We start from the raw sequence: 24,367 nt of genomic DNA, 5'->3' as shown, positions 1-24,367 counted from the left end.
CATCTCTTAGCCAAGATGGATTCTAGCAAAGAGGCCTATGGGTAGTTGACATCATTTACTATGAGGTGGCAACCCCTCCCTTCTTGACCTCCAGGGGCCTTTTCTGCACACGTGTAGTCGGGGAAGTCTCCTTGATTTCGAGAATGAGGAATATGTGGTCCTTTATCTCTTATTTGGTCAGGGCCCAGCCTCCTCCATCATCCTGCTTTTATGGAATTTCTGCTATTATGGAATTTCTGTCCACAGGGGAGAAACTGTTCAGCCTGGGGCCCATATATCTCCTGCCTCAGAATCAGCTGTTAGACACTTGTCTTGAGTCTCAAGTCAGCACCCTCTGGAGAGTCATGCTGGACGCCGTCCTCTCTGGCCACCTGATATCCACTCATTTCCCTCCCCAGTCCGTCCTTTTCACGTTCTCTCAGGTACCCTCACTTGCCTCCATCTCCAACGTTGATCCATTTTCTCAACAATTTGCGTCTGAAGGACTGCAACAACCTCCTACCTGGGCTTTCCGTTTCCATTCTTGATTTTGACTGTCCATCCTCCACACTGATACCAGAGTGAAACTGCTTTCTTTTGAAATGAATGTTTCCTCTGATGAGCATAGTAATCCATGTTCATTGCAGAAATATTAGAAAATTCCCACAGGAATAAAGGAAAAAATTCTAATCTTCCCTGGTTATTCTTCCACTCAAAATTTGTGCCAGGTTCTCATTTTCTACGCCATATGATCCGAACTCCAATATTGAGTAATCAAGTAAGACCCTTGTGATTTAGCATCACCTGCTTCTCCTGATTCTGCCTGACACAGTCCAGCTCATACCCCAAACTCCAGCCATACAACAGCCTTCCAGTCCCCTACACAGTGACCCATGCTCTTTGTCTAGGCCTTTGCAAAACCTTTTAATTCTCCTTCCTGTAAGTGGCTTCTTCTGCTATGAACTAGCGAACTCCTATTTGTACTTCAGAACCCAGCTCCAATGTTACTTCTTGGAGCTTCGCCTCCCAAGGCAGACCTAGAAATAATCTCCTTAGTGCTCCCATAGTCATCTATGCTTTCACAGTACTTGTCAACACCTTTCTTATGGGTTTTTTAAAAAATGGTATGTTGAAATTATTTCTTTACACATATGTCATCCCATCTAAACTGTGAGGTTCTTAAGAGTAGAGACTGGACTTACCTGGTGGCGCAGTGGTTAAGAATCTGCCTGCCAGTGCAGGGACACGGGTTCCATCCCTGGTCAGGGAAGATCCCACATGCCATGGAGCAACTAAGCCCGCGTGCCACAACTACTAAGCTGGTGCTCTAGAGCCCATGAGCCACAACTACTGAGCCTGCATGCCACAACTACTGAAGCCCTTGCGCCTAGAGCCTGTGCTCAGCAACAAGAGGAGCCACCGCAATGAGAAGCCCGCACACGGCAATGAAGAGTAGCCCCCGCTCGCCGCCACTAGAGAGAGCCCACGTGCAGCAACAAAGACCCAACGCAGCCAAAAATAAACAAATGAATAAATTAATTAAAAAAAAAAAAGAAAGAGTAGAGACCTTGTATCTCTGAAGCCTAGTAAAATGCCTGACCCAATTAGGAGCTCAATAAAATGCTTGTTAATCATTAAATTACTTAATTAGTGGTGCCCTTTCCTTTCTCACATCCTTCATGCATTCCACCAATGGCCTCATACAAATTGTTCTACCAATTAAATAGCTGATTTAAAGGCTGTTGTTGCTTAACTCTTGCCAATCCAAATACAGTATAAACATTTGTAATTTTCCACAGTGGCTATTTCAGGGCTAGGCATAAATATTTGCTGAATGACTGAATAAGCTTCCCACAGACCTAGTAGGGGATGCAGCTCACAATAAATGGTAAAACATCCTGGTTAGGGATTCAGGGGTCTGGATTCCAGTCTCTGCTTTTCCAAGCTGTGTGAGTTACCATGGCTCACTGGGTCTTAGTGTCCTTGCCTATAAAATGTGGAGGTGGGTCCAGGGGTTCTCCTGGTCTTTTACATCTTTAAAGGGTAGTGAACTTATAAATAATCTTACCAGCTGGGACTGAACATGTTAGTGATGATGGCTAACATTCATTAACTAAGGGCTGTAAATGAATGCTTTCATTTGATCCCCCCAAAACCCTACTGGTTGACCACTATTATTAGCCCTGTTTTACAGGTGATACAATTAAAGCACATAGAATTTAAATACCTCTCAAGATTAATCAGTTAGTGATACTGCTGAGTATGAACTCAGTAAATCTGATTCCAGTCCTGGCTTCTTGAACAGATCTCAAAAGTCCCCGACATTCCCCAAGTCTCTAAACTCATTAACACAAAAGCATAAGTTGGGCTTCCCTGGTGGCGCAGGGGTTGAGAGTCCGCCTGCCGATGCAGGGGACACGGGTTCGCGCCCCGGTCCGGGAAGATCCCACATGCTGCGGAGCGGCTGGGCCCGTGAGCCACGACCGCTGAGCCTGCACGTCCGGAGTCTGTGCTCAGCAACGGGAGAGGCCACAGCAGTGAGAGGCCCGCGTGCCTCAAAAAAAAAAAAAAAAAAAGCATAAGTTGCCAGCCTCCACAGCTCTGTATTAGGCATGTAGGGTGTCTAAGCCCCATACTGCTGCTAGCAGGTTTCAGAGGTTACATGAGCATGACAGAGTGGGAGGAGCTTGGACCAGGAACTACAAAACCTGAAAGTGAGCCCCAGGTCTGTGTCGGGCCAGCTGTGGGAAGCTGGAGCCCCAAACTCAGTGAGTCTCAGTATTCTCCTCTCTAAAATGGTAACAATCCTAATCATGTCTGTACCTCCCACCCCACAGCACTGTTCTGAGGATCAAAAGAACAAGAGTACGTGAGAGTGCTTTGTAAATTGCAAAGTGCCACACAAATAGGAGTTATTATTATTTCCAGCTGGGGTTGTCTGGGACTACTTCAATAAGGGCATTATGAATGATTGATAAGACCTTATGTGGTATTTGTGCTTTAAGAGAGAACAAGTCTGAAGTCAAATGACTGAAACTCTGGTATGGAATGTTGGTTGCAGCATCTAGACAGCGGGATTTGGGCAAGTGAATAGGGGGTTTGGGCCCAAATCCAAAAGACCAGTCGGCTTAACTTGGATTCCAAGGTTAGGAATTGCTATTAAATGTTGATTACTATTTATTCATTGAACAGGTCAAAGAAAGTAATAATACTAGCAAATATTTATTTGAATGCTTACCTTGTATCAGGCATTATTGTAAATATTTTATATCTCTATATATTTAATTCTTAATCCAGTGAGATAAATATCTCTATGGGGAATATGACTATCCCATTTTTCCATATGAGAAAAATAAGGCTCAGAGAAGTTATGAAGCTTTTCTAGGGTCACACAGCTAATAAGTGGTGGAACTTGGATTTGAACCCAGGCTTTCTGACCCCTAAGCCAGAAGGAACAAGGAAGGGATGGAAAGAGGGAAGGAAAAAGGAAAGGAAAGAAGGAAGAAAGGAAGGATGGAAAGAAGGAAGTCTATATACTGAGTACTCCTCGGGTATATTTTTCTGAGACCCTACTAGACAGAGATCTAGAACCCAGTAATGTCCAAATGAAACATGTCCTGACGGAGTCAAAGAAAGATCTTTGGGCCTATCCTTGCCATAAGGTAGAGCGTGTTCATCTTCACATCTATGGACTGCAATGCAACCACTACCACCGTGATGAAAATACAAACTGAGCGCTGTGGAAACGCGGGGGCGGGGGCAGGCAAGGGTTGGGGACTTGGCAGAGGTGATGTCTGGGTGAGTCTTCGAGAATTCATAGGATCCAGCCAGGCAGAGCTGGGGGAGGAGGCGGGAGACCACATAACGTGGGTGGCGCTACAAGTAATCCAGTAGTATTACATGGAAAAGACAGTGGGGGAGAGGCAAGGTATGAGGCTAAAAGTGCAAGTGAGATCCAGGTCATGTGTGCCAGGAAGACTCCCTGACAAGTCAAGAAGCTTGCGCTCCATCCTGTAAATGACAGAGAGCCACAAATGTCTTAAGCAGAGTTAGGTTTTTAATTTTGATATTCACTCTGCCTAGAGTAGGGAGGCTGGATATGATGGGTAGAGGGCAGGGCAGGAGATAGCAAGAGCGTTCAAGATTCGATTCCACTACTCCAGAAAAGAGATTATGAGCTCTATAACTAGGGAAGTCACAATACAGCTGACGAAGGGACTTCCCTGGTGGTCCAGTGGGTAAGACTCCATGCTCCCAATGCAGAGGGCTTGGGTTCGATCCCTGGCTGGGGAACTAGATCCCACATGCATGCCTCAACTAAGAGTTCACATGCCACAACTAAGAAGTCCACATGCTGCAACTAAGACCTGGCACAGCCAAAATCAATCAATAAATTATAAAATAAATAGAGCTGATGAAGAGACTGAAGAGATATTTAGGAGGTAATTTTAGACGCATTTAGTGATTGGACTGGAGTGGCTGGCGCTGGAAATGTCTCCGTTGATACCTGTGTTTCTTGATTCAATGACTGGAGAAACCATGGCACTGCCAGCAGGAGTTTGGAGTGCTGGAAGAGGGGCAATTCAGAGAAGTGGATTTGTCCAGTAGCAGACTGGAAGGAATAAACGTGAAACAGTGGGAAGCAGTCTGGGCTAGAGAGATTCATTTGATTCGTTAAAAAATTATTTATTAACTACAGTGTGTCAACATTTGGCTAGGTGTTAGACTTGGAAGTCAGGCTAGAACAGGTTATGTCGCAGTGACAAATAATCCCACATCTCCGTGGCTTAAGAAAAAAAACAAAAGTTTATTTCTCAGTCATACTACATGTCAAACATGTGTTGTTCAGGGGCTGTGTTCTGCATCCTCATCCAGGGACCCAAGCTGACAAAGCTGTAGCATCTTGTAACTTCAGCTTCTAGAACACGAGTCCTCCTCAGTCACCCTGGCAAGAGAAGAGAGAGACTAAAGAATCCCACATGGCCTTCTACCCCCTGAGCTGGAAGCGACATACATCACATCTGCTCACATATCACTGCCAGAGATGGTGTCATGGCCCCACCTAAATGCAGGGGCTGGGAAATGTAAAGGAACAAATATTATTTGTGGTGAGCATGACTGTCTCTGCCACGACAGTGAGAGGCCCGCGTACCGCAAAAAAAAAAAAAGATACGAGCTAGGAGCCGATAGCCTCACTGAAACCAAAGGTCTGCAAGGAGGTCCAGGGTGACACATGTGCAGAGCAGCCGTGGGATAAAGACTGATGCTTCCTCTACATTTGGCGATCAAGAGGGGTCTGGAGAACATTTCAATAGACATGTTTCTGTGGAGTGAATATTTAACCAGATTATTGTTGTAGAAAACATGGTGACTCTAGAACTATGTGGGAAAGGGCTGTGTTCCCATAGCCCCTAGATGTATTCTAAAAGTAATGGTGGCAACTCAGGGAGTCCATCTGTATCTTGCAATATTATTTAACATGCTTGATAAATTTTTAATTGATGACTATCTAACTGGCTAAGATAAGACCTGTAAAAGTACAAGCCATGATCACTGAAACGGCCCTCAAGCTTTGTAAACTGTCAAACGAAAAGATATGTTTACCTATTATTCATTAATATCCTTGTGGAGTAGCAATATCAGCACTTGAGGAGTTTATCCAAAGTACAGTTATTGCTAACTAATAATCCCTTGGATCTAATTGGGAGCTCACATTTGTGGTTTCTTACTGTCCCAGGAGAAGAGGGTCTCATTACTTCCTTTCCTCTTAAGAAAACTGACCTAAGGAATAAATGACTAGTCCACGATTTTTTGTTGTTGTTGTACGCGGGCCTCTCACTGCTGTGGCCTCTCCCGTTGTGGAGCACAGGCTCCGGACGGGCAGGCTCAGTGGCCATGGCTCACGGGCCCAGCCGCTCCGCGGCATGTGGCATCTTCCCGGACCGGGGCACGAACCCGTGTCCTCTGCATCGGCAGGCGGACTCTCAACTACTGTGCCACCAGGGAAGCCCCATGATATTTTGACCATACAGCTGTTGAGAACTTCTGGGAAAGAGGAGCATTGAAGAGACATTTGTTGAGTACCTGTTACATGCCAGGCAATTCCCATACATAATTTCCCTCAATCTTCACAACCACTCAGGAAAAGAGATCTCTTTTAGCCTTATTTTATAGAAGTGGCAAAATTGAATAGAAGGCCCCAGTTTGCAGACTCCAGGGGCTCTGCCCCATTTGCTATCAGCTGAGTGGAGCCTGAAAGTGGGCCCCCATTTCTATTTCTCGCAGGATTTCTCAGTTCCCATCAGTCCAAAGCCAAGAGGAGGCAGATGAAAGGCATCCCGGACCTGTGGACAGCTGCTATGCCTTCCGAGGGATGGACTTGCAGCTTCTAGCCACATGCACGAAAGGGGCTGTTTCCATCTGCCCACCTGTCAGGCTTCCCCTTTGTTGGGCTTCTTTCCTCCTTCCTTGGAGTTTCTTCAATAAAACATTTCACTCCCTTGAAAAGTATCTCTCCTGGGCTTCCCTGGTGGCACAGTGGTTGAGAGTCCGCCTGCCGATTCAGGGGACACGGGTTCGTGCCCTGGTCCAGGAAGATCCCACATGCCACGGAGCGGCTGGGCCCGTGAGCCATGGCCGCTGGGCCTGCGCGCCCGGAGCCTGTGCTCCGCAACAGGAGAGGCCACAACAGAGAGGGGCCCGCGTACCGAAAAAAAAAGAAAAGAAAAGAAAAAAAGAAAAGTATCTCTCCTGTGTGGCATGAGGAGGGCCCAGTATGGTTCCATTTAGCTCACCGGGGATGAGGAGGCATCCTCCCTTCACATAACTCTCAGAGCAAGTGGTATCTGTTTCCTCTACCTCAAAACTATGAAAAAAAAAAAAAAAAAAAAAACAAGTTCTGGTTAACCTAGTCTTCCAACCCACAGATCTCTTGAGTCCCACTCCCACAGTCTCTGCATCACCCTGGATCCTTAGACTCCTGACTCCCAGAAAGGCTGAAGGGAGGGACCGAGTGTGGAGCCACCTTCTGGCCATGCATTAAATCGCACGTTTCTTAGTAGATGCTTCAGGGAGGCAAGAGGCTCCGGCCTTTCTCTCCAGCGGGCTGCTGTCACCTCCCCACAAATACTCCTGGAAGAAGCAGAATCAACTCTGCCCAAGAACCTCTGGGGTGAACGGACACATCAGTAAATCCACACGTGGGGAGGGACAGTGCCCAAGGCTGGATCCTCTCCCTGTGCCTGTTTTAGTCTTTCTTCTTTAAACTCCACCAAAGGACTGACCAGAGTCATCTGGGAGGCTGAGAAAGCACAGATTGTTGGGGCCCATGCCCAGAGTCTCTGATTTGCATTTCACTGAGAATTTACATCTTACTGAATTTCCATTGGTTCTTAACACCGGTTGCAAATTTGAATCACTGTTTAAAACTATATATATATATATATATATATATATGGCGTATATCTGTGTGTTAGGGGGGATTTCGCAGACCAATTAACACCCCCGCCCAAACCCAGGGCGATTCTAAAATGCAGTCAGGCTGAGAACCTCTGTAAATTCACACCAGATCTTCAACTCCCAGGGGTTTTTCATCCTGAATAAAGAGATTTAAGAAAATTTTCATCATAAACCAGCTAGACCATAAGAAATACATCTCTAAAGTTAAAATTTCAGGTACTTGTGCAGACTGGGGGAAAGGGTGGAAATTTATCAAAAGAAGTCAACCTCCCTGGTATCCCTCATATTACATTGCCTGCTTAAGCTGCCAGAATAATGGAGTGGTAACCAGCATGGAGCTCTGAAGACAGGTTCCAGCTCCAATCCTTCACTCACTATGTGACCTGGGCCAGCTATTTAACTTCTCTACACCTCAGTTTTCACATCTGTGAAATGGAGACAATAAGCACACTATTATATAAGGTTGTTACGAGGAATAAATGAAACAATTCAGGCTCTCACACATAATTAGAATTTCATCAAAAACAACTACTATATTACAATTACTATTGTTATCACTATTGTTCTTTTTATAACTCTTTGGAGCAGCCATGCAAGAGCTAGTAGATTCTTATCCTGACTCCAAGCCTGAGGACCCTGCTCTGTGAGTTGTAAGATGTGTGGATTTGGTGCCTGAGAACCTTTCCACTTCCAATTTCAACTCCATAACTTGTTACTGGTCTGTGATCCAACCCAACTACCATCCTTGTCAGAATGTCCACCATAATCCTTAAACGCTACCTGTCCAGACCTAACACATGACCTTGTTCCCTCACCTGCCCTCACATCCTGTGGGACCTCTCTCTAGGAATGGTACCTCCATCTACCACCTACTCAACTGCCCAAGCTAAAAACCTGGGAGTCATTTTAGGCTCCTCCCTCTTGTTCACTGCCCACCACCCACTACCAAAGCACCAACTAACCAAACAAACAATTACTTACCAGGTCCTGCCAGTTCTTCTCATTCTTAAACCAATCTTTTGTGCATGTCCTCTGCTGCTGCCCCTGTTCAGGCTCTCACACCTGGACTATTCTAACAGTCCCTTACTGGTCTCTATCACTAATTCTTAGTTCTCCTATCTCATGTACCATGTTACCACTAGGGAAAAACAAATATAATCATGCTATGCCCCTGCTCAAAACTCTCCAGTGGTTTTCTATCATCCATCAGGTTGAACTGGGCTTTCAACACAGACATCTACAGGCAACACAAACTCAGGGTATGGACCATTGGTAAAACAATATACACTCAGCTGTTTGCACTGTGACCTGCCTAGGTATGTGGCTTTTCAAACCTCTGTGCACACCAAACAAAACATCTCTTAGCTGCGAAGCCCTCAGGCCACCAGTCTGAACCACTCCTGGTCTATCATACGAATTCTAATTTCTTTGGTATGTCCTGCAAGGCCTTTCCTGGTGTGGGTCTTGTTACCTTTCTAGCCTTGTCCCAACTTCTCTCTCCTTGCACCTTATGCATGTGTAATCCTGAATTACTAGTAGTTCCCTGAATAGGTCATGTGCTCTTGCACCTCATGTTTTTGCTCATACTGTGCCTTCTAATAGAATTCCCTTCTTCTTGGTATCCTGGGCAAATCTAGTTTATATAAGATAGTTCAGTTCAAAGGTTAGCTATGCATGGTTCCCCAGACTAACTTAGTCCTCCCTCTCCTGCTCCTATCTGCTAATCTGACAATGACCACATGCGTTGAAATTACTTGTTTCATTTCATATTGATTCCCTCCACTAGTCTCATAAACACCTTAAAGCCAGGGGCTGTCTTTTAATTTAAGTATCCCCAGCTCTCAGTATGGTGCTTGGCATAGAGTCTAGTGAGTACACAAATGGAGGAATGGCATCAGCTAACATTTCAAGTGCTTCCTGAATTCCAGGTACTGACCTAAGCATCTTACATACATTATTTTGTAATCCCTGTATTGAGTATACCTAAATGGAGAGAAAAGAGGCAGGTCTAGGATGGGTTTATCTGTGTAATGTACACATGGGCTGTTCCTAAGAGCTTCATGCTCAGATGAAAGTGATTAAAAATGTCTGCAAGGGCAATGTTTGAGCATTTGGGATGCTCCAGAGTGATATATGATTACCCTCTCCTACTATATTGAAATTATTAATTTTATTCCCTATAAGGGAGTAAAGTCCATGAGGGCAAGTACTGCAGTTTCTGTCTCAAAATTCTCAGCACCTCATATCATACCTGGACACAGTGGGGCCTGTGTAAATGTTAGATAAATGAATGAATGGAAGTTCTGGTAGATCTCTTACTACATGTGTTCGGGAAGCTCTGAAATCCTGGATACAGGACTCTGGCAGGCTCAGTGTTTTCTCTGACTTTTCCCTTCAGAAATGTGCTGGGTACCTTGGGTATGTATATAGGTTATGTATTATTGATCATAAATAAATGCTGAATCTGAGAAAAAGGGAAAAAGAGAAAGATGGGCTAGAGAAAATGATATTAAATATGGCAAAGAAAGTAATAAATAGAAGAATAAGGAAATTAGAAAGCAATTGCAAACATGATTTGAAGATCAATCTTCACATTTCACTTGCCACACCAAAAAATATTCCTGCAATTAAGCTACATGGCCACGAGATGTCAGTAAAGTAATAACGTGTCTCATCAAGATTTACCAATCTCTGGAATTCCAGACTACAACATTAGGCTCAACCTCCTACAGAGGTTTATAATTACAAAGTTCCTTTGTTATAGTGATGGGGAAAAAAGTTTATTAAAACAGATAACATTAAGTAAACAAAGTAAGAATCAAACATATTACACTTTTCAAGGAAAATATAAAAGTACACAAATTCTACAAATACCTAAATGTATTTCTTGATTATGGTATAATAGCTAAAATTCCTAGCTCGAACTTCAACTGTTGTAGTCCTTTTAGCAATTTCTGTCTAAGATTAAATAGAGATATTAAAGTTGGTTCACTCACCTATTCAAACTATTATCAATTCTTTCCTTCCCACTTGTCATCCTGGCCCCCTTACCCCCAACCTCCATCCTACCCCTCACTATACACACACAGCTGCATGACACTCAGAGTTTGTTGTAGAACCTTCTGTGTAGAACATAATAAATTAATGCTTACTTCTATAGCTAATTCTCATGCAATTCCCTGAGTGAATCTCTTTTAAGTATGTCTAATTTACATCTTCTTCACATGAGGAAAATAAGATAATCCAGGTAAAGTGTTATAATTTCATTCCCCAACTGTCTGATCAATCATATTAGGCTCCCTCTCTGTCCTTCCCCAACCCCATTATGTTTTAACAACATCTTCATGCTTTAATTTTTTGGAAGCTGTACAGTGCTGAATTTTACTCATCAGCCCTAGTTCAAGGTTTGGCTTTAGTAATCCCCTTGCAGTTGACAGTGAGGTAGTGGCCAAGCTTTGACCTCTGAGCCAGACAGAACTGAATTTACGTCTTAGTTCCATCGTTTCTTTCTGCCTTTGTGAAAGGTAAGTGTATCCTTCAGAATAGGAAAGGTTATGTTGCATAACAAGCAGCTCTAAAATTTCAGTGGCTTGAAACAAAAGGGTATTTCTCACTCACACTGCATGTCCAGATCAGGTTGGCAGAAAACCTCTGCTCATTCTAGGCACTCAGGGACCCAGGTTTTTGCAGCCTCCTTCCTCTACATGGCATAAGATGTCTCAAGTTATCCACAGTCATCTCAGTTGGCAAGGAGCTGAGTCAGAGGGTTTTGTATTGTCATCTAAATACTCTGGCTCACGGTTGTTCTGGACACAATTCATTGGTCAGGGCTTATCATATGGCCGTGTCTAGCTTCGAGGGTGTGAGGAAGTACAATGTTCTATGTCTCCAAAGGAAAGGTGAGCTGAATATTGGCCAGCAGTAGAAATACCTGCTAGCGTCTGGCTTCAGTCTCCAAAATTAGTGCTGCCTTCTTAATAGGGCAGAACATACTCATCCCCTCCCCAAGGAGGCAGCTGAAATATCCCAGGTCAGGTATTAAATTCAAAGTCTAGGATCTCTGAATGAAGCATAGAAGTCCCTTCCTCATGGTATCTTACATTTTAATTTTTACGTCAGGTCTGGATGTGGCATCTTTTTATCTCAAGAGGTATGAACTAAAAATCCAAGTGATCTGTCCCCACTCCTCAATTCATAGTGATAGACTAGGGGCATGGTAACCTCAATAAACACCTCATTCAGAAAAGAAGGAAGAATGGAGACACACAGCAAATACTGGCCTGCAAAAATTCTGAACTCTATTGGGTTAACCTTTTGAGGCTCCCTGCTTGGAGTGGAAATGTACTTTGATTAATCTTTGATTCATCAGGTTGAAAGAGCTCCCCCATCCATTTTTCTCTATCCCTTCTGTATCCACCCTATGGGATGTTCTTCTTGTTCTTTTATCCCTCTGACTACATCTAAAATAGGCATTAGGGAATATGATTTCTTAGGGAACTAAGAATTTATCCCAGTCTACTTCCTGCCCTAGATGACTAGAAGCCCAGGTCTTAACAGTCACCATCTTTTTAGTCAAAGCCCATGATTCCTTGATGTATAACTCTCAAAACCTCACTGGCCTGAAACTCCCCATTTATTGGATTTCAGTTAGCTTTATGTGCTGCTAACCACACCCTCAGTCCTTTCTGAAAGATGGCTTCCATATTTGCTCTTTCTTTTCTTTCTAACTCCCATGTCTATCCCTAGACTTAAGTGTCACATCTTTATTTTTTATTTACTGGGTACCCCACCCTTCACTGAATTTTTAAGACACTCTACTCCATTCAGAGGTTTTAACAACTGTGTATCATGACCATACCTTCTATTTGATCCTTCCCATAAGGCTGAATTTTAATTAGCCTTTGTTGATCACAGACTTTCTTATCCTTATCTTTTATGGTTAAGAATTGAGAAGCAGTTGATTTTGCAACCCTCCTAGTCCCTGAAGTTTTAAGTTTTCTCTAGCACCCTGCTACATATTGCCAACTAAAACCAGCACACACTACAATATTCTGTTTTCCAACCTCTCCTCATGGATCTGAAATTAATTAGGTGCATGATATGCCTCCAAAATGACTGAAGGTGACAGTTTTATCAAATGCTTTCCCATTAAATAACATGGATTGTCAACTTCCCAGCCTCCAACATCAGTTTTCTTACCACCTACCACCTGGTCTATAAATTAGCCAATGCCACACATTTTGGGGGTCGCATTGGAGGGTTTTTTTTATTGTTGTTGTTACAATATCACCCTTCTTCCAGCTCTAACATCTATATCAGTCATAATAGTCTAGGCTATGCTTTGGTAAACAACAACCCTAGAATTTTAGTGGTTTGAAACAACAAGGTTGTGGTTACTCATATACGTTCAATGCAGATTGGCAGGGAAGCTCTGCTCATTGTAATCCCATAGAAAACCAGCTGATGGAGGCTCTGCCACCACTCCCGAAACATGGGAGGCCCTTACCCTGGGTCATAAATGCTCCAACCTAGAAGTAACTCACATGACTCCCCCCTGCAACTCAATGGACAGAAGTAGGCACGTAACCAAACTACACTCAAAGGGTCATATCCTTAATCCATTCAGTGGTTTTTGCTTTTTACTTTCTTACCATATACACAAAGCAGGGCACTGGTGACAGTGTCTGCCGTACTACATGGCTCCTCTATGCACTTCAGTTTATTCATTTATGAAAAAAGCAAGGTGATATCGCATTTGTGTTTTGGAGAGGTTCCTGCTGACTTTAGTAAGGGGAAGGGATTGGGTGTGGAATGGGGAGTGGAGCACAGGATGGAAGTAAGGAGGCCAGCTAGCTAGGAAGCTGCTGTGGTAGTCCAGACGAGAGAGGATAATACACATGAATCAATGGATTTGAAGATTATGAAGATCAGTCAAGATCGACAGCGACTAGAATAGGATAAGCTCCAACTCATAAAACAATTCCAACTGCAGGTCAACAGAAGAAGCTTATATTTTTCAGCATTGTAAGGATATCATACTCTGAATGACACCCAGGCTAAAACTGAACCACCAACCCAGAAAAAAGCAGCTTGACACACTCTAACACCAAAGAGTGAATATTTCAGACTGTGGAGAACAGCTAAAATTTTTTGTCAACTGCTCCCATTTAGTCTTGCTCATTGGGTTCTCGTTTAAACCATAGTTTGTAACCTCAGACTCCAAACCTTGCAGCTAGCTACTCATGGCTGTAATTTTTACCCTAAATTTACAGGAACAGATGCTGGATATATTTTTCTATCTCTCTATCCTTACACTGTGCTTCTTTCATTTTCCCCTCAAGGTCTCCTTTTGGGATTAATGAAAACTCTGTGTGCTGGGAAAGGAGGCCCTTTCCATTTTCTTACCCAAATTCCTCCCCTGTCAAGTTCTCTAGTTTCCTGTGAAAGAGTTATTGCCACAGAATCTTCAGATTTCATTATTAGGTTTGGTTTTGGTTAATGTCTGTTAATGGTCTTGAGAGAGGTGATAACTGCATATTAATGAGATTCACAAAGGAGCCAAATTGAAAGCTGTTGCAAACTCCAGTGGTGACAGCAATAAACTGGAGAGAACTGACAACCAGGGACAACAAAATGTGGTGAAACACACATTGTGGTACAGATACTTCAGGGGAAAGAAGTGGGAGTTCAGACATTTTTTTTTTTTTCTTTAAAGGAAAGAAGCAATGTAGAAAGCAGCAGTCAATAGAAGGTCTTAAGGATGAAATGAAAAAAACAAATGCCAAAGTTGCAAAAACTTGTCACTGAGAGGGGAAGTTGAGAAGGTTGTGGTAATTCCGCTGATATCCATCTCTGTCCTCCACCTTACATTTCTCCCCCATCAATGATGGTCACATGACCCAGGTCTAGCAAGTCAGTGTATCCTAGAACACAGTTTCTGGTTCTGGTGTAGATATGTAACTTCACTTAGTCTAACGAGACTCACTTCTGGGATAATTTTTGTTTAACTGTAAGTGATACAGGTAATATAAACCTGTAGCTGTCAGGGTACACCTAATGGAGAAGCCCTGGCTGTGACTGAAACCACAAAGAAAAAAAGCAGGGATGACAGTGGGTGTGGTGTGGGGGGAAGAAAGTGAATGAGCTTTCTGGAACCAGTCATGCCTGAAGCTGTAAACCTTGTTCAGTTATTTGTATTAACAAAGTCCTTTCTATACGGAAGCCAGAAGCCAGTTTCAATTCGTTTCTTCATCTGCAAATGAAAGGGTACTAACCCAAGATATGTTTTCAAACATATTGCCTTTCTTCCTTTATATCATTTACTCTCTAGCCATACTGGATAACTCCAATTTCCAGAGTATTTTGGAGAAGTTATTCTTTTGAGGGCTTGCTTCAAGCAGTTTCCTTCTCTTGAAATGGAATAACACCCATCTTACTAGGTTTATTTGTAGAAAACCTCCCAACTTTATGATCCAAGTAAGACCATTTCTTTTTGGACATCCCTCCTGAACACTCAGCAGAATGTCACCTTTTCTTTCTTTGCTTTACTATATGAACAGAGTAAGAGACTTTGAAAAAGAAGAACAAAGTTGGAGAATTAAAATTATTTGATTGAAAGATTTACTATAAAGCTACAGTAATCGTGTCGGTCAGGGTTCTCTAGGGAAACAAAACCAATAGGGGGACATACCTATAGATAGATAGACAGATAGATTTATACAGGAGAGAACCCTGACTGATACATATATTTTAAGGAATTAGCTCACATGATTGTGGGGACTGCAAGTATGAAATCTAAAGGGCAGGCTGGCAATTCGGGCAGGAGTTAATATTAAGTCTTGAGGCAGAATTTCCTATCCAGGAAACCTCAGTTTTTGCTCTTCAGGCCTTTCAAATGATTGGATGAGATCCACCCACATTACTGAGGGTAGTCTCCTTTACTTAAAGTCAACTGATTGTAGATGTTAACCACATCTACAAAATACCTTCACAAAAAAAAAAATCTAAAAAAAAAACCAAGAAAACAAAAAACCTTCACAGCGCCATCTAGATTAGGGTTTGTTTATATAACTGAGTACTATAGTCTAGCCAAACTGGCATGTAAAAGTAACTATCACAGTAATCAAGACAATGTGGTATTGACATGAAAACAAACAAATGGATTAATGGAATAGAACAGAGAGTCTGGAAATAGAAGTATACACATATGGATAACTGATTTTGATAGAGTTCAGGGGCAAACACAGTAGACCAATACACAAAAAATGAACCTCTCACCACATAAAAATTTAACTCAAAATGGATCATGGACCTAAATGTAAATCCTAAAACTATAAAATCATAGGAGAAATCCTTTCTTACCTTGGGTTAGGTAACTATTTCTCAGATATAATACCAAAAGAACAATCCATAAAAGGATAAGTTGATAAATTAGAGTTAATATAAAAATTTTAGACCCTATTAAGAGAATGAAAAGCTAAGTCACAGACTGCAACTGTCTGCAAAGCACAAATCTGAAAATGACTTGTGTCTAGTATTTAGAGAGAACTCTCAAAATTTAAGAATAAGAAAACAACCAACACAATTAAAAAATGGGCAAAAGGTGTTAATAGATACTTTGCCAAAGAAGATATTTAGATGGCAAATAAGCACATGAAAAGATGTTCAACATTGTTAGTCCTTAAGGAAATACAAATTAAACCCCAAACGAGATATTACCACATACCTATCAGATTGAGGAAATAAAAAGACTGATCCTACCAGTGCTGGAAAGGATGGGGAGGAACTTGAACTCTCCTACACTGCTGGTGGGATGTAATATGGCCCATCCTCTTTGGAAACAAATTTGGGAGTTTCACAGATGGTTAAACATACACCTAGCATATAATGTAAACATTCTACTCTTACATACTGGCCCAGGAGAAATGAAGTCATTTGTCTAGATAAAGAGTTGTACATGAATGTTCATAGGAGCTTTATTTGTAGTAGCCCAACACTGCTGCAAACAACCCGAATATTTATCAGCAGGTGAATGGATAAACAAACTGTGGTGTAACCATAGAACAGAATCCTTTGCAGGAAAAAAGAAAAAAAAAGAAAAAAAATATACTACAACATGAATGAATCTTATGCCAAATAAAAGAAGCCAAATTTTTAAAAAAAGTGCATTCTGTATGATCCTATTTATATAAAATTTCTAACAAATGCAAACTAATGGATTGTGACAGAAAAGCAGATCAGTGGTTGCCTGGGAGTGGTAGGGAGGAACGAAAAGGAACGGTTACAATGAAGCCCAAGGAAACTTTTGGGGGGCGATGAATAAGCTCATTATCTCAATTATAGCGCTGATTTCATGGGTATACACATATGTCAGAACGTATCAAGTTGTACACTTTAAATATGTGCAGTTTATTGTGTGTCAATTATACCTCAATAAAGACGTTAAATAGAAAGTCAATGCAGGCTAATGACAGAGAATTTCAAACAAAGTAACTAAAGAACTCTTGGAGCTGAAGCCACATATTTTTCAGCCTGCAAATTCTTTAGAGGAATTTGCAATCTCAGGTTCTGACTGTGCCACTTTTAACTCTTCTGAGTCCCATATCTATCATTTGTAAACTGGGAGTAATAATGCTTTTTACTCTGCTGCCTACCTCAAGGGGGTCATCGTGAGGGCCAAAAGCGATAACGCACGTGAAAGTGCTTTGCAAACGACAGCACACTACACAAGTGTTAGCTATTCATTTAGTTCTTATGTAGCATCTGCATGCTACATAAGCCCAATATATACGCTTCATGCCAACTCAAGTCCTAATTGCCCGTATATAAAGTGTAATTAATTGTACAAGTTACTCCAATAGCACTGAAACCCAGTATTCAGGGCATGACACACCCTAAATACATAACAGATTTTGGAAAAATTCAGTTTCAGCCTAAACTAGGATGAAGGAAACAGACAGATGCCTTCACATGTATGCCAATCAAGGGAGGCCCACCCAAACAGGATGGAGTCCAGGGCAAGGGAACACAGCCAGTATACAAGCGTTTTTTGTTTCCTGCCAGAGGCTGTTACAGGGAGCAGTGACCCCATAACACAGATGGCCCTGATGTGCTGAGAGGCTCTCTTGTATTTAGAGCCAAGCTGACAGGGAGATTAACTGCTTTATCCTTGGCTCCTCACAGTAACCAGCCAGGATAATGGGGCCACAAATCACAGTCATTTAGCTGAAGTTAAAGGATGACCATAGAAATAGATAAATAGGACTTCCCTGGTGGCGCAGTGGTTAAGAATCCGCCTGCCAATGCAGGGGACACGGGTTTGAGCCCTGGTCCAGGAAGATCGCATATGCTGAGGAGCAACTAAGCCCGTGCGTCACAACTACTGAGCCTGCGCTCTAGAGCCCGTGAGCCACAACTACTGAGCCCATGTGCCGCAACTACTGAAGACCCAGCGCCTAGAGCCCGTGCTCCACAACAAGAGAAGTCACCGCAATGAGAAGCCCACATGCATCGCAAAGAAGAGTAGCCCCCGCTCGCCGCAACTAGAGGAAGCCCGCGTGCAGCCACGAAGACCCAAGGCAGCCAAAATAAATAAATAAATAAAATTTAAAAATAAAAATAAATAGGTAAATATTCTCAGTGTCACCCTCTTATTCTCCCCCTTGGCATTGTTATTTATCTGATCTTAAATCACAGCTGGTGCTTTCCCCATAATTTGAATTCATTTGCAATTATTGAAATTTTCTCCCTAATCCTCTGCAGGGACCTTGAACATGCTGGACCCACTATTTGAGCCCAGCTTTCCACTGCCGACCGAGGGAGGGGGAAACGCTGTGGGGCTGGACTACTTGTGGGCAGGGCTGCGTAGGATCCCGCACAAAAGCAGGGTGAGCATTTCCCAAGTGAGCTAGGCCTGAAAGGAGCACCTGGGAAATAAAGCAGGAAGTTTGAGACATGACTAGATGGGAGGAAGGACGGTATGGTGGAGGTATTGTGTGTATAGAGGGGACGAGAACAGAATTAGAGGAAAAAGTGGGAAGAAATCAGAGAATTAAGTGGCCTCGAAAGCTGGGTGGCCAGTAATAAGTCAAGGAATAGACGGATGAGAAATCTTACCAACAAATGTCTCAGACTGGCACGGCCTTTTGTTTTTTGGGGGGACTCCATGAAGCTCACTGGCTGGGGCTGGTTTACTAGGAGATCAAGGGCATCCATCACCAAGGACCCCAGAGGTCCTTCAGCAGAGGCTTCTCTGGCTGGGGATTTCCTCATCCAGCCCTGAGGCTAGGAGGTTTGGGCAGGCAGTGTGTGGAAATTCATGGGTATCTTTACAAGCTCTAGTCATTGCAGCAATGACTGCATCTTGAAAGAGTAGAACTTGGCCCAAGGGATCCCTTCTGGGATTTGGAAATACATTTCTCCATCTCCTGAAATATGAATCCTGATTCAACTGAGCAATGCTGGGAGCTTGGAATGCCCGAGCAGATTTTGCTGTCAGGAAGTCCTAAAGCCCACTGAAGGGGTTCCTGGTAGGACTTGCCTTTTCCATAGGCAGAATGATGATTTGAGGGGTGCTGGGAAGGCCCACTGTAAAACAAAACAAAACAAACTCCTCTGTAGGTGCTTCAGAGTTTATCATTAAAGATTTATTTATTAGTGTTAAGTCTGCCATCCTTCTGTAATCTTCTTCTGGCAAATTTCTAAGAGGACGAAGCCACCAAGTCTGAGACCCTCAGTGTACATTCACTGTTGTTGGAGGGGTGACTGTAGGTCTGAATCACCAAAGCCCTGTGTCCAGGGAACTCCTGTGGGGGACAAAGACGTAGCTAGTGGAGGGGACAGGGAAGTAGTCAAAGACCAAGCCCACTTAGGGTACCTTTTTGCTCAGTATCAGGAGTCCATTGCCTGCCTTCATTAACTGGAAGTTATTATTGTTTAGTAAATGTGATATCATTAAGCTTCAGACAAAGGAGCACAGAGAATAAGGATACTCATAACCAGATGGGAGGCTCTTTCTGTGATGACTGGTAAAGGCATGGATTCCAGGCTTTGGCAATGAGAAGCGCTTTCCTGGCTAAGGCAGCCCCTGCAGGGCCCCAAAAGGGTGAGCTCAGCTTAGCCAAGCCAGGCGCACCTCCACTGGCAACAAACACCCTTTCTCGTGTTTCTCCAGTGCCTCTCACAAAGCCAGCCTGGGGATGCTGGTCCTGCCAGATGTCAGTGCACTGTTCGGGGACTGGCTAAGAAGCCCAGCCTTGAAGGAATGCAATTGGAGACATAAAATGCATGAAAACCTTCCAGATACTGGAGATTCCTTTTTGTCCCATGCCGTGAGGAGGCCTTCCTTTGAGCCAGAGCCGCTCCCGCGAGCTCCACGATAAATGAGTGAAAGTGGGCTTCTCCAGCTGGGGTACATGTACCGTGGGTCCATGTGACAGCTGGCTAAGTGGTATGGGGACCTCAGGATAATCATCTGCATCCTCCTATGGGGACAATTTTACTCCATAGGAAATAGTTGAAAACATTCTTCTGTGTGCAATATAATCAAAACTGTATATGAGATCTCAAAAAAGTAATTTCAAGCTTTCTTCCTGCTGCTCCAAGCCTTTCAGACTCCCAGGAGTCAACCCTCACAGAGTGACAGCCTAACCCTCAAGCCCACCACGGTTTAAAGGGGCTTCTCAGAGATCCTCTGGGTCCCTACTAGCCATTTCTGAAATGAATTCTACTGATAGAATATAATTCTTTAACTTTAAGGATTTGAATCCCAGTAACAGGAAGACAGTGACCTCCATCCCCAAATACCTTGGGTCAATAATCAGCCACGTCTACTTCAGCGTGAACATAATCCACCAGGCTCTAAAACCAAAGGCAAGACTTGGTGAAGGGGAGGGAGAGGAAGACTGCATGAGAAGCTCACCGTCAGAAAGGCTGGTGGTATCAGAATGTATTTCCTTAATTTCATGACTTTGCTGAAGACCCATCTTAGAGTCACATGATGCACTAGCTCTGCCTGCACAGCCCAACCCAGTATTTGCCCACAGCCTTGCCCAGAGAGGTGGCCTGAAAGGGTTTGAGCCTAACTTCATTATATACAGCTTGAAGGGATTATTCCAACAGTTACAAGAGCTAGGAAGAGAGGTTCTTATTTAGCAGAACGACCACCAATATTGTCACGGATTTGCCATCGGACATTTCAGCCTGCCCAAGGGAAGATGTGGGTTTTGTGCAGCATGAAGCTCGTACAGTTGGGGGGACGGCGTCCTACTTAAGAAAAAGGATGCAAGAGTAGCTTACCTTTGCAAATTTACAAAAACATATGAAGAACACATTGTTAGGCTCTCCCAAGGCCTTGGAAGGGTTCTGCACAATTGAGGGACTGAAGTTTGAGCCTTGCTTGTTTGACAATAATCTACCCCTGCTCCTAGGCTTGCATATATTTATGTATTTGCTGGGGTTGGGTGGGGTGGTGGTGGTGCAGGGATCGCTGGTGATATATTATTCTCTCTCCCAGATGTAACAATCTGTATTTTTCCAAGCTGCATCTCATTTTATAGCTTCCTGCCCAAATTTTCCAGTCTCTTTGGATCTGTATCTATTTCTCCTTCTGGCCAGGCTTGAGAGCAGCTCCTCGGGAGATGTTCAGGGGCATTCAAACAATGGGCTTGGCCCAGGAGCATGGAATTTCCTGAAAGACAGCAGGCGTCTCTGGTGGGTTGTTGGGACAGACTGATCAACAATGTTTAATGCTGGAGATGGAGTTGTACCAGTCCATGCCAAGAGGCTTTCAGCTCATATGGAAACCATCAGTTCTAGTCCCACCCATTAGCTCACTTGAAGGCAGCCAAGCCTGGGGACCAGAGCTGCCATGGCCAAGAACAAAAGTACCACATGCCCTAAACCAGCCAAGAGTGCTGATGGGAGTTTCACACTCCCAAAGACTCTCCATTCTCCCATCCAGTTACCAAAAAAATGGGTATAATAAAAGTGGCTGGATTGGTTAGTACTCACACACATTACACTGCAGTCATGATGGAACTTATCACAAATTAGTTTATGTTGCTTCAGGTTTACAATCCTTCAAAGGCCTTCCTTCTGATAATTTCCAAATTCTAAATACTACTGTCTTCCTCTCTTCTTAGTCCTCTGCCAAGATCAGATTGCGTGAAAATTATGTCGGCTTCTTAGATGTGCCCTGCACTCTTTCTTTCTCACCTTCACACATGCCTTTGCCGCTCTCTGGAATACTCAAATCTCCTTTTCAGTGAGTTAACTCTTACTCTTCCTAAGCTCTCAACTTGGGGATATACTCTATACTCCCATAGTACCCTGCGTACTCATCACTTTTTACTATTGTCTCCTATTTAATGCTTACCTTCTCCACTCAACTAGAAGCTTTATGTTTCAGCTACCTACTCCAGCATAACAAACCACCCAAACCTCAGTGGCTGAAAACAGCAGTGATTTTATTAACTCTTACGATGCTGCAGGATGGCTGGCCTCAGCTGGATGATGCTTCTGCTCTAAATGGTGTCAACAGGAGTTTCAGTCACCTGGGGCCTGGACCAGGTGGACATAGCTAAGGGAGCTTATCCACACAGCTATAGTTGGTGCAGGATGTCAGCTAGACTCTCAACTGGAGCTGTTGATGGGAGTGCCTACATGTGGCCTCTCTATGGGACTTGGACTTCTCACAGCATAGTTGCTAGATTCTACAAGGAAGAAAGTAGAAATGGCAAGCCTTCTCAAAGCCTGAGCTCAAAAGCTCCAGGATATTGCTTCTTCTGCATTCTATTGGTCTATGCAGACAAAAATTCAAGGGGAGGAAAAATAAACACTCATCAATAAAGGAGTGGTATGTACATATAGAAAGTGGGAAAAATTGGTGGTAGCCATCTTTGGAAATTCTCTAGCACACTCTGAGAGCAGTGACTAGGTCTGTCTTGGTCTCCAGCATTTAGCCCAGAGCTTAACCACTAAGAGTCGGCACCTCGTCCATTTGGTCAAAGCCTCTCTTCTTTGCTAATGCTTACATTTAGTCTCTGTGTTTGATGTATGCCTTACTCTCCAGACCATGTGGGTTGACTTTCTCTCTTGATGGTTTGTCAAAAGTCAAAGTAACAACCTCAATGATCTATTACTTAAATAAGAGATTTATTACTCATAACTGAAAGGGTACCTGATGCAAAAGGAACACATATGCATTAACTGAAAGTAAGGTTCTGATTGCTGTTCAGCAGATTATTACAGCCTCCAGGAATAAATCCTCTTCCACAATCATCCCCATTTGTCTTGCTATTACCTCTGACCACCAGAGTATAGCCAAGAATAAGGAACCAGAAATTGAGGTTCTGCACCCAGATGACATACACCTAGAACCTGGCCACTACAGGTTTCTTTGGGCCAACTTCATGGTTTCTACATGGTTTCCACAACTTGGTGAGTGTGATTAGAAATGTTTCCTGGCCTCTCTCTCATTGGTTACAAGGACATGAGATGCCTTTCATCACTAGGAAGGAAGAGGAAGTGGTGAAGTCAGTTATTGGTGGAAGTACAGGCAGCAGATTAAGTATGGGGTTGGCTGCCACCATAACAAACCTAGCTGGTCTCACAGCTGGTACAGGGGTAACAAGGAATTGAGATCACATATATCATCCTAGGAACAGAGTGTTTGGGGGAACAAAGACTTTGCTTTTCCTCATACCTTCTGCTGCAATACCGACTCAGGCTTAAACTTTTCATGCTTCCTCTCACCCAACTCAAGATACACAAATGAGGTGAACATACTCCTCAGTTCAGGACACCCTCTTCAGGTCATCGCAGACCATAAAATTTTGGGTTTAAGGTTCTCTCCCTTCCACGTTTTAAAGATGTTAATTACCCCTTTGGCTTCTTATTTTCAGTGTTGAGAAGTCTGATGTCAAGTAGGTACTAATTCTTTCATTGACAATCTTCCTTTCTCCCTAGAAGCTGAGTTTGGTATTGTTAATTTGCAGTATACTGTGTTTTAGAGACAGTTTTCTTTTTCCTTATCAATCCTGTTCAGAGTTCAAGGCTGAGGATCAAGGCATTTACCAATACATGAAGTCCCACTAACTGGTACAGAGGGCAGATGGACAAGAACATCCTGTGTATTCAAAATTGCAAATGCTAAACTTTTTGGAATGTATGGATACATACATATGGTAAGCATTTTAAAACAGGCTTTACAGTCTACTATAGGTACTCAGTAAACACTGGTGAGTGAGCAAATGATTGAATGAATGAGGAGCACATCGCCTAGCATGCAGTAAATTCAACGTAGCTAATTACTATTAACAGAAGTGCCGTATAAGGAAAGCAAGACACAAAAGACTTGATCCCTGCCTTGAGGAGTGCTTAGTCTAGCTGAAACAGGTAGATAAATGTGCAGTACTTATCACATCATAATATATATTTGAAATTCTGGAGCATCACAGAAGAGGGAGCTACTAACTCTCAGAGAAGCCCTCCAACAGAAAATAGAGCTGAGTTTTGAGGATAGGATAGGATAGGATCGGATAGGAAGGAAGTCCGGTAAATGCATTCCAGCCAAAGAGAAAAGCTTAATCCAAGGCCCAAATGGGTATGTCATCTTTAGTTTGTTGTGAGTAGAGAGAAAATGAGAGAGAGAGAGAGAGAGAGGAAAAAGTGGAAGAGGAGTGAGAGGTTATCTTCAGTAGGGAAGTGAAGGCTACCTCGGTCCCCTCAATCCCCAAACAGTGCTCTGAGTAGGTTTTATAGGTGAGGAGTCTGGGCTGAGATTGGTTAAGAGAGACACCAAGGTCACCTGGATGTGAGAGACAGAGACAGGGTATAAGCCTGACACCCACCGAATGGTGTTAAGGACCAGTCTCCCATTTTGCAGAGGATGAGTTTAGTCATGAGGCGAGACGAATCCAGGGATTTGCCC

At 43.2% G+C, this 24,367-nt stretch overlaps 1 long non-coding RNA gene across 1 annotated transcript in view; it reads right to left on the bottom strand.

Moving 5' to 3' along the window:
- Positions 1–4,795: 4,795 nt before the first annotated feature.
- Positions 4,796–24,367, bottom strand: part of LOC307194656 — a 145,857-nt gene continuing 126,285 nt past the window's right edge. Inside the window, exon 4 of the long non-coding RNA XR_013830602.1 lies at positions 4,796–4,924. This is a non-coding gene — a long non-coding RNA (uncharacterized lncRNA). The remainder of the gene's footprint in view (positions 4,925–24,367) is intronic.

Source organism: Stenella coeruleoalba (genome assembly GCF_951394435.1).
Source record: "Stenella coeruleoalba genome assembly, chromosome: 1".
NCBI lineage: Eukaryota > Metazoa > Chordata > Mammalia > Artiodactyla > Delphinidae > Stenella > Stenella coeruleoalba.
Note: the sequence above shows the minus strand (reverse complement) of the source record. Positions and strands in the feature narration are given on the sequence as shown.